Source organism: Leptonychotes weddellii, chromosome 2 (assembly GCF_054177405.1).
Source record: "Leptonychotes weddellii isolate Sample4059 chromosome 2, ASM5417740v2, whole genome shotgun sequence".
Classification (NCBI taxonomy): domain Eukaryota; kingdom Metazoa; phylum Chordata; class Mammalia; order Carnivora; family Phocidae; genus Leptonychotes; species Leptonychotes weddellii.
In genome coordinates, this window is record NC_138370.1 from 42,861,288 (window position 1) to 42,873,336 (window position 12,049).

Below are 12,049 nucleotides of genomic sequence, written 5' to 3' on the forward strand. Positions count from 1 at the left end.
CACAATAAAGCTATGACAAATTGCAGTGAACAGTGACAAATATTGACTCAATAGCACATCTAGACTTACGTAGATTCATCAAGTGGACTCATCTGCTTTACTAAATAATTTTTTATTTTAGTTTTTATGAGAAAATGTGTTTGTAAGATGAACAAGATTATTTCTTAAATTCCACCTTTATCTGTGACAAATACTGTGTTTTTCTTTCTAGCAGAGTCCATGTTGCTATCCATGAGATCATGTCATGATGGAGGAACGCTGTGAATAAAATTTCTTGAACTATTGAAAAAAAACTCATCAGAGGAGCACCTGGATGGCTCAGATGGTTAAGCGTCTGACTCTTGATCTCAGCTCAGGTCTTGATCTCAGGGTCATGAGTTCAAGCCCCACATTGGGCTCCACACTGGGTGTGGAGCCTACTTGAAAAAAAATAAATAAAAATTAAATTAAATTAAATCTTTAAAACATACTCATCAGAAAATTTTACTTTCTTCAAAATCTCAAACATTGAAATATAACATCTGACTATTTTCTAAAATTACTAAGTATCACTAATATTTGGCCACTTGGAAGAATTTCCTTTAAATTCTAGTTTTTAGAAAGTAATTTTTGAATTCCTCAGACAGCTAGTATATAGTAAGACCAAGGTCTGTCTGCTATGTACCCATATGCAAATAAAGTTCCTTGAACTAATGGGTTAGACTCTTGTGCAAACTTTCTTTTTTCTTTTTTTCAAAGATTTTATTTATTTATTTTGACAGAGGGAGACACCGCGAGAGAGGGAACACAAGCACGGGGAGTGGGAGAGGGAAAAGCAGGCCACCTGCTTGTAAATTGGTGCCCAGTGCTGTAACAGGGAGCCCGATGCGAGGCTTGATCCCAGGACTCTGGGATCACGACCTGAGCCGAAGGCAGACGCTTAATGACTGAGCCACCCAGGCGACCCTTGTACAAACTTTCTGATGCATTGAGTGGCATTAATAAATGGGCAGGAAAAGCTGTATATCTGATAAGGGGTTAATATCCAATATATAAGGGAGGCATACAACTCAATAGCAAAAAACAAACGGCCCAACTTAAAAAAAAATGGGCAAAGGAACTGAATTTTTTTCACAGAAGGCATACAAATGGACAACAAGTACATGAAAAGGTGCTCAACGTCACTAATTATCAGGGAAATATAATTGTAAACCACAATGAGATATCACCTTGCACCTGTTAAAATGGCTGTCATCACAAAGGGAAGAGCTAGGAAGTGTTGGTAAGGATGTGGAGAAAAGGGAACCCTTGTGCACAGTTGGTGAGAATGTGAATTAGTACAGCTATTATGGAAAACAGCATGGAGGTACCTCAAAACCTAAAAATAGAACTACCATACAATCCAGCAATCTCATTTCTGGGTATATACTTAAAGGAAATGAAGTCATCACCTTAAAGAGATAAGCTGTGCTCTCGTGTTCATTGCAGCATTATTTGCAATAGCCAAGATGTGGAAGCAACCTAAGCATATGTTGACAGATGAATGGATAAAGAGACTATGGTATGTAAATAGAATACTTTTCAGCCTTTTAAAACAAAGGAGATCCTACTCTTTGTGACAACATGAATGAAACTGGAGGATGTTATGCTAAGTGAAATAAGCCAGACACAGAAAGGAAGAAATTATATGATTTCACTGATATGTGGAATCTAAAAAAGTCAAATGAATACAAAGAGTGGTGGTTACGAGGGTCAATGAGATGGGGGAAATGGGGAGATATTGGTCAAAGGATAAAAAGTTGTAGTTATATAGAATTAGTAAGTCTAGAGATCTAATGTACAGCATGGTGACTATAGTTAATAATACTGTATTGAATACTGGAAATTTGCTAAGAGAATAGATTTCGGGTGCTCTCACTACAAACAAAAATACGGCAACTATGTAAGGAGATACGTTCACTAGCTTGGCTGTACTAATCATTTCACCATATAGATGTATATCAAATCAATCATGTTTTATACCTTAAATGTAAACAATTTTTATTTAAAAAATGGACAGAAAGTAGAATTTCCAAATTCATGACAGATATGAATATTCAGAATTTAAGAATGAGAAGTTAGAATCCCTGGGAATTTCTAGGATTTCCCAAAGTCATGCCTTCTACTGTAATTTTTAGTGCTTTATTTATGAGTTTAAAACTGAGTGACCATAATAACAAATAGTGAATTTCTGTGATGATGTTATACACAGATTTTCTATACAGAAAAATCTACCCCATGTAATAAATGCGTGGTTTATGTGAACTGATATATTATGAAAAGATTATACATTTCAACAACATGCAAAACAATGTTTTCTTGATATAAACATCTGATAATAAAAAAAATACCAAAAGAAGGGACCGTAAGCACCAAATAAAGGCCAAATGAAAATCCTTTAAAATTTGAAAGATAACACAAATATTTCATATTTAAAAGTTATCATTCTAAAAGTTAAATTTTAAGGCACAGTAAACATTATTTTTCCTTTCCAATATTTTTGATCTCTATTTTGTGACCAATATTTCAGATGTAGAGAAATTTCTTTCATTTTACATTGATACTGGTAGAATTGTTAAGGGTGAATCCAAAAGCATCTCCAAGTTGGATATCAGGGTTTGTGCTGCTTCATTTAAACTCATTTCCTTTTTTAATGTTAAAAATAATTTGTTGTTCCCTATTTTGGTTTTGCTATTGAAATCAATATTGCTTGGGGCGCCTGGGTGGCTCAGTCAGTTAAGCAACTGACTCTTCATTTCACCTCAGGTCATGATCTCAGGGTTGTGAGATCGAGTCCCGTGTCGGGTTCTGGGCTCAGTGCAAAGTCTGTTTGGGTTTCTCTCTCTCTCTCTCCCTCTGCCCCTCGCCCTGACCGTGCTCTCTCTAAATAAATAAATAAATAAATAGGGGTGCCTGGGTGGCTCAGTTGGTTAGGCGTCTGCCTTTGGCTCAGGTCATGATCCCGGGGTCCTGGGATCGAGCCCCATATTGGGCTCCCTGCTCAGTGAGGAGCCTGCTTCTCCCTTCCCCCCCCACTCGTGCTCTCTCTCGCTATCTCTCCCTCTCTCTCTCAAATAAATAAATAAAATCTTTAAAAAAAATAAATCAATATTGCTTTTGCTAATCCAGATTTGAGATCAATTTCTAATTTCATATTGAAGCATTCTATGACAAGTTTCACATCTTATTCTCTTAGCATTTTTTCTGGTAAAATATTTATAAAAAACTATAGTCTGTAGATAATATTCAAACACTGGAAAACACTGGTAAATATTATTGGGTAGTGTTTGAATAGCATAACATTTGAGTATCCTAGTAAATTTAATAGCACTACCCAGAATCACATGTTGGCATTGCCAATTTAAGGACTTCTTTGGCTTCCTAAATTTATTATTTCTTAGAACGTCACTCATAAGATTTTTATGTGTGTTCAAACTTAGTAATATCAATTTTATCGGTTAAGAGCAGACTGGCTCCATTAACACACACTTAAAGCAAGGCAACTATGAGCAAGACCGTGTGGTGCTGTGATCGCTTTCCTCCACCATGTCCTCTTCCTGGTTCTCAGAAATGTCAACTTTATCATGGACTCCACTTGTCAGGATATCCTTCTTTTGCTTTTAACTTGGTGAATTCCCATTTTTCTTGATTTATTGACTGATTTTTCTTGGAATTCAGGAAAATGTAAGTTCCCAAGAAATTCCAGGAAGGAATTCCTTACGAAAACACTAACAAGAGATGATAGGCCTTCAATAAAATAGTTCTTTATTGATACAGTGGTGGCTAGTCCCACTGTGTCTCTAGGAGCTGTTGGAGGTCCAACTTGAATCTACCCTGGGAAACAGACAAACCTAGGTATATCCAGAGGCCTGGTGGGATGGGCCTGTCAGAGGTCAATATTTTTTTTTGGCTCATCTTGTACATATTTTACTTTTATTGTGCTTAAATATGCAATAACATAAGGTTTACTATTTAAACCATTTTTAAGTGTGTAACTCAGTGGCATTAAGTACATTCACATTACTGTGCAACCATCCATCTCCAGAACATTTCATCACCCCAAACTGAGACTCCATACTCATTAAACACTAACTCCTCATTGTCTTCCACCCCTAGTCCCTGGCTACCCCCATTCTACTTTCTGTCTCTATGGATTGACTATTCTAGGTGCCTCATGTAAGTGGAGTCCTACAATATTTGTCCTTTTGTATCTGGCTTATCTCACTTAGCATAATGTTTTCAAAGTTCATCTATGTTATAGGATGTGTCAACAGAGGCCAATTTTTAAAGGACCCTAAAATATTCTCAGGAAGGAACTCTTCCCAAAGGAAGGCAAGCACACTGGCTGGGCCTTAGAACAATACCTTAGTATTCAGAGTGCTGGGATGCTTCTGAGTACAGTTGGAAACTGCTCTTGAGAGTGGTCCTCTAACTCAGCTTCTTTGGACACTGAGTCCCATGGAGAGAAGGGGTTGAAGTAAGAATACAGGGGAATGCAGGGGCGCCTAGGTGGCTCAGTTGGTTAAGCGACTGCCTTCGGCTCAGGTCATGATCCTGGAGTCCCGGGATCGAGTCCCACATCAGACTCCCTGCTTAGCAGGGAGTCTGCTTCTCCCTCTGACCCTCTTCCCTCTCATGCTCTCTCTCATTCTCTCTCTCTCAAATAAATAAATAAAATCTTAAAAAAAAAAAAAGAATACAGGGGAATGCTTTCATTGTAAGCTCTGTGGTGCAGGAAGTTCTAGAACATTGTAGGACCAGTGGCAGGAGGTGGGGCTGGCATTTCATGAGCATCAAGAGACAGTACATGTGGTATTGACACTCATACTCTCTCAGTGGGCCCCATGGGTAGAGGCAGTAGAGAGATATTAGCTTCATAGGGGCTCATAAGTAGTGAGGGCTGGGTAGCAGATATCCCTATTGGATTAGAAAAACATGAAAATGGTAGATATTCCATTGGTACTGAGAGAATTTACCCATTAGCATATATGAGACATCTTCTGGAAATTCCCAGAACTAACTGAGAGAGAAAGAGGTAAAGACAGTATTACTGTGAATATGATCCCTGATCACCCTGAGGCTGATTTAGCTTAAGAAAATCAGTGTCACCATAGAAATGTATGACTCAAGAACCTGAAAAGAACAAAACCATGCATAATGAATATGACCCTTGGCATACAGGATTCTCCTCTCCCTTTACAAACAAAACAAAAGATTTTAATTAGCAAGTGGCTGACCATCTCCATGCTGTCAGAAGTGCTGGGTATTGAAATGCTAGAAGAGTCCACTCATACTTCTTTTTGTGACCAGAAGAGATCTACTACTTCCTTCAAGGTTTTGAGATGGGACTAGTAGGACTTTAGGTCATTACAAGAAGTCTCTGATAATCTTGAAAGACTTCTCAGATGAGACTGTGAAATACCTGGGGACATTTGGCCAAGATTTTGGTGTAACTTCTCAAAAAGATGCCCATCAAGGATTATGCTGAACAGTCTACCACATTTTACCCTTAGGTATAGTCTTTTGGCTGTAAGAGTCTGTTTCAGAGCACATGGCACAGTCTCTACCTTCTGACTCTGTTCAAACTATTACCAGCACTAACTATTGCTTAGTGTAAGCAAGGTTGATAGGGACCTGTTTTTAGGAATGGTAGTGTGATTGCCTCATACAAGGTGATATAAAAGTAGTCACGTCGAAGTCTTGCGAATGGTTCTTTCTCCTTAATCAGTTTCTCATAAGGCAATCATCAATATAGCATTCCTTCCCATTAATCCTTCAGGCTTGATCAACATGGAAAACAAAATGACCTATGGAGGTGACACATTATAAGCCAGGGTATTCAATAGTAGATGATTCAAGCCATTCACATTCATAATAGTGTAGACAGGCATATAGATCTAAGTACTAAGCAGATCTTCCATTGCTGCCTGTGTAACCGACACATGTAAGAAGACACGAAAGAGTAAAGTAGTTAAACCCCATGGGGCAGCAGGTGGCTGCTTTTAACTCTAGCGGCAGTGAGGGCAGGGGGTGGGGCGGTGAGTGAGGGAAGTTTCATGGTGTGAGACAGGGCATAATCATAGAAAAACCGGCTGCTGTGTGATGGGGGAGTCTTTCAGGCTGCACTTGGAATTAAAGGCCATTACACCATCTGAGGACGTGCGGAGGGTGGGCAGAGTGAGGGCTGGTAGTAGAGTCCTTTGGCGTTGGAGGGGAATTACCTCCAGTGCATTTCCTGCATTTCTTGGCTTTTGAAAGGCAAACAGAGAAATCACTGGAGCAATAAAAATGCTCTTCCTTTGAGGCACAAGCAGGGAGAGTGATTTTTTGAGCCGTTGCAGACAGCCGCTGGGTGCACTTCAAAACCAAAAAGCAAATGGACTCTTGTGGGACCTGCGGGGAAAGCAGGTGACTGGGTAACTCCGCCCCCCACCCCCAGGTACCCTAGCCAGACCAGCACAAGTCATGTTTGACATCTTTTGTTTCCTCCTCTCGCCTTCAAGTGGATTGTTTCTAGTATTTCTCTCTTAACAACTGTGTTGCTATTGACATTTTATACATATTTCCTGGTGCATCTGTGCAAGAATTTCTATAAGCTAATGCTAAATTGTTTTTGAAAGTGATTGAACCAACATAAAAATGAGATACAATGCATGAATCTTGAATTGGGGAAAAATGTAAAAGATAGACTTGGGACAATTAGGGAAATTTGAATATGGAATGAATATTGGGTGATCCTGTGGACTTACTGTTATTTTTTAAAATGTGCATGATACTGGAATTATATAAGAAAATGTCCTTTCCTTAGTCTTTCTTTTTTTAACTTAAAAAAAATTAATTAATAATTAATTAATTAATTTTTAAGTAGGCTCCACCCCCAGCATGGAGCCCAACATAGGGGCTTAAACCCACAACTCTGAGATTGAGACCTGAGCTGAGATCAAGAGTCAGATGCTCAACTGACTGAACCACCCAGGTGCCCTCCTGCTTGGTCTTTCTTAAGAGTATTTAAGAGTAAAGTGCAAAGCTATTTATGGTTCATTTTCAAATGGCTCAGCGAAGCAGTGTATTTGGAGAGACAGAGAAAGAGAAGAGAGAGAGAGAGGAAGCAAAATTGGCAAAATTGTTGATGGATCATGATGTGTGTTTGAAATTTTTCAAAATAAAAAGTTGTGAGAAGAAAAGATGATTGAAACTGCATCTAGTTAGGAAAACAGAAACCACTCTAGGTATTTCAAAGACAGAGACTTGAATAAAGGAATTGGTTTCAAAGGCACTGGGAGAGGTGCAAGAGCAAAAGGAAGGAGGTGGGGCTGGAGGACCAAAAAGGAAGAATTGGTGATATCCAGAAATCAGAAGATGCCGAGGCCCTGGGGCTCAACCCACAAGCCTGTGCCGGCCGCAGTGAGACACTATTCCAGTTGGTTCTGGATCCAATGGAGAGACACCACCTCAAGCAGGGCTAGAACTGCTGAAGGACGGGCTGCCTCTGATCAGACTCCTGGCATCTGGACCACTGCCCTTCCATTGCCACTCTAGCTTCATGGGTAACTGCCACCAGGGTCAGAGCTGGAAACAGAAAGCTTGCCTCTTCCTCCCGTCTTCTCATCTCCACCAGTGCCTTGCACTGGCAAAGCCTCATGGGAAACCAGCAGGCAAGGGATCCTGGGAAATGTATTTTGCAGAGTCTGAATCCTACCGGTCCAGAGCACAGCCTAGAAAGAGGATGTTGCATTCAGAGGCATTAGGTAAAAATGGACACACAGTCCCACCAATGGTAAACAAGAGTTCCCTCCACACCACATCTTTGCTACCACTTGGTATCATCTGACTTTGAAACTTTTTAATCTGGTAGGAGTTTTAATATGCATTTTTACTCATCTTTCATGGCAAGCTTATGTGTTTCTTCCTTGGAGAAGCTATCTCTGACCCTAATCAGCTTCTTCTGCTATCCTCTGTATATTCTGGACTTCTCCTGCATTGCACTCCTCACAATTAATAATTACATTTTCGTTTGTGAGATTATTTGATTAATACCAGTCTACTCCGCCATTGTGTAAATTCTACCAGGTGGGATGCAGCTCTTATTTTCTGCTGTATTTCTAGGACCCAGCGCATTGCCAGACACATAGTAGGCACTCAGTTTACATACTGAATGGATGGATGAAGAAGGATTGGATATGACACCAATCCTGTGTGATACAAGAGGACCTGAACTGGACTGAGAAGAGGAACACCCACCAGTCACACCTGGGTGAGGGCTACATCAGTCACTGAGAGACTGGTGGTTAATGCCAGAACCCCAAGGAGTTGTGCCATTTTTAATAGTTTGTTCTGTATATTTTATAATTTGTTGTAAATATTAACTGTTAACAAATTGCATGTGATTCCCTCTGAGGTTATGATTCATTCACAATCAATGGGTTTTGAAATTCAAGGTAAAAAGAAGACCTCTAGATAGAGTTCGGTAGAAGAGCAGCTAAACTAATTGGAGACACGCGAAAGGTGGCTGACAATCCTGAAGAGTTTCGAGGACTTGGGAATTTTGGTGCTAAAACCACAAAACTTCTGGGCAAACCCAGGGCCAGATTGGTCAGCCTAGCCAAATATCATTTGCTGTTATCACCCTGGGACCCCACCGGGAAACCCTGAAAGCATCAGCCTTTTAAGGACAGGATCTAACCTTGTAGGAATGCATTAATTCTTACACCAGGTTGATGACAGTGTCAGAGATGTTAGTTAATTTTAAGGGGCCTTGTTCACAGGCTTAGGTTTTTCCATGTGTGCATTTTGGAGGGATTTTTAGTTATTGTTTCTATCTTCTAATATTTATGCATGATGTGACTGGACCAATCAATAATTTCCAGTGGATAATGTTGGACATGTTAAGGGAAAAATAAAAATTCCTCTAAAGAAAGAAACAAGGCCAATGATAAGGGTACAACCTCGGGAGAGGTGAAGCTTTTGGACAATTTGGGCATGGGTGACCCTGTAGTTGTGTAGTGAGCTATGGGCAGTGAACAGGTCTGTCATTTAGAGGCCACTCCCATATGTCACATCAGAAAAGGGAGCTATTGCTTCTGAGGCACAACACCTGTGTGCCTCAACATAGACTGTCATGGACCAAGAAGTCAGGAACTGGGCTTCCAAAAAGTATCTTCAGGCTGTAGAGTCAACCTCGTGAATGCCAACTCCACTGGATGATGAAGTGGCTCAGTAATGACTGCATTTTGTTGGGGGGTAAATTCGAGGGCTTTGTAAAACAATTTTGTGAGGTTGCATTTACGGACTGTATAGAACATCCAATTGATTCCATGGATGACCGTTCATTGGTGTGGTGGCAAATAGTGCAATGTTAAGAAGCTTCTCCCTTCTTTGTGAGGTTCTTTCCTCCCACCGACTTCTGTTGATACCTCTCCCTCCTGATTTTAGTTCTGCTCCTCTGGTTGCTCTTCTTCCCTTCCTTCCTTCCTTCCTTCTTTCCTTCCTTCGTTCATTCCTTCCTCCCATCCTTCTTACTTTATCATATATATATTTTTTATTGTGGTAAAAAACACATGAGATCTACCCTCTTGATAAAACAATGTTGTACAGCAGATCTCTAGAACTTTTCTGTCTTGCATTGCTGAAACTCTATACCAATTAAACATAGTTCCCCATTTCCCCTGCCCTCAAGCCCTTGGCAACCACCATTCTACTTTGTTTTCTGACTGCTCTTTCTTGTCCTTTGGGCTCCTTTTTATCCCAAGGGGCCTATCCTTGTTGTCAGGGCCATCGTGTCCCTGCTTGTTCTCTTCTCATGGAACACTCTCTTCCCAGGGTGACCTCATCATAGTATCATTTCCAATAGCAAAAACATGATTTTGAAACAACTCCATGGTTCAACAGTACAGGATTGGATAAATATGGGTTATTATTTAAGTGGAATACTATGCATCATTTGATGAAAATAACATTGTACAAGTACATTTATTGACAGAGAGAGATGGTCACGGTATTGCTTAGTTAATAAGCCATGTTATGACATTGCATGTATAATGTGATCCCATTTGTGTAAAAAATAGGTAAATATACAGTGACACTTGAATGAATATTCACCAAAAATAAAACAGTATTTATCTCTGGGTGGTAGGATTATGCGTGATTTAAGCATTATTTCTGCTCGTCAGCAATTTCTAGTTTTTCTACAAGGAACATATATTTCTAGTGTAATGAAAAAGAAATATATGTTGTGTGAAAAAAATTCTCTTAGGATCTGAATCCTGGTCAGCCAGCTGACTGCATAAAACTCTGCAATAAATATGTAACCAATCATTTCAGGTGCAGAGTCAGCTCTGCTCAGGGAAGGAGGCCATGCTCAGTTAGTTACCAGTCCTTCTTAAAGACAAATTTTTCTTGTTTTAATAGAAGCCCGCTTCTTTTTTCCCATTTTTCCTGGAAACTCACTGTGCTATGGAGCAGTAATCAACAGATAAGGAATGATCAGGCCTTGAACATGGCGTTATTTTACTGTTGCAACTATTGTAAGAGCCAACCTCACTGCAAAGTGTGGGAATGCAATCAACCTATGGGAACGCAAAAGACACCAAAGCATTCACTTTGAGCTTCTTGTCTTGCCCCTGGACATATGTAACAGGCACCAGAGCTTAAATATTGAGGTGAATATTCTTTCTTTTTTTAAAAGATTTATTTATTTATTTGAGAGAGAGAGAGAGAGTGCCTGAGCGTGGGAGGGGCAGAGGGAGAGGGAGAGGGAGAGAGAATTTCAAGCAGACTTCCCACTGAGTACAGAGCCCAACAGGGGGCTGGATCCTGAGGCCCTGAGTTCATGACCAAGAGTTGGACACTTGACTGACTGAACCACCCAGGAGCCCCTAGATGAATGTTCTCAAAGCTACATCCTCAATTATGTTGTTATTCAAAACCTTTTTGGAAGTCCTTTTTGATCAATAATAATGGCTATCCTCTGGTAAGCAATGGCTCTATGTGACTGCTCTACATGCATTATCTCATTTAAACCACCTTATAAAATAGGTAGGATTCTGATTTTATAGAGGAGACTGGCATGGAGAGGTCAAACCACTTGCTGAGGTCAGTTAGTAAGTGGCAAGGCTGATTTCAGACCCTTTCTGCCTGGCTTCAAATCTGAGTCAGAAACTTGTCTCTGCTACTTCCAGATCCACACTGAAAACCCATCCTGTATCTTTATAGCCAGCCATGTTTCTGACCCAAAACATTAAATGCCTAGTTCAATCATTTGCCTTATTCTCCGTGTTTTACTCAGAACGACGTCAGAGTTGAAGATTAGCCACCAGAGGTAAGATTTCAAAGAATGTCCTTCAGGTTCTGAAGCCCCAAATCTTCAAAGAAGTGTTCCCCAAATGAAATGAGAAACAGCACATCATCACAACTGCTATTTAACCATCCCAGGGATGGCTGTGAAGAACATCACCCATTTGAACAAGTGATTCCAAGTCTTCTTGTAAAAAGCAATTGGTTATTTTCTTTAAAATTCTGTCACTTTGAGAGTCTGAGTGGAGTTCTTTAGAAATCCATGGCTTTCAGTCAGAGACACTGAGCTCCATCCCTTAGCAGCTATGTGATCTTGGGCTTGTCACTTAACCTTTTTGAGTCTCAATTTCACCATCTTTGAGGTGAGTCTTATCTCAACTTCATGAAGTTGTTTTGAGGATTAATGATTGGGGACCCAGTCTCTCTCACCTGGTCGTAGTCATTCTTCATAGGGTATGAGCTCTGAGAGTCCCTTGTACTATAAAGTAGTTTTGATCTTTATATGGCTGATTAACTCATGGAGGTAGTATCTTTTTTTTTTTTTTTTAAAGATTTTATTTATTTATTTGAGACAGAGAGAATGAGAGAGACAGAGAGCACATGAGAGGGGGGAGGGTCAGAGGGAGAAGCAGGCCCCCTGCCAAGCAGGGAGCCCGATGCGGGACTCGATCCCGGGACTCCAGGATCATGACCTGAGCCGAAGGCAGTCGCTTAACCAACTGAGCCACCCAGGCGCCCT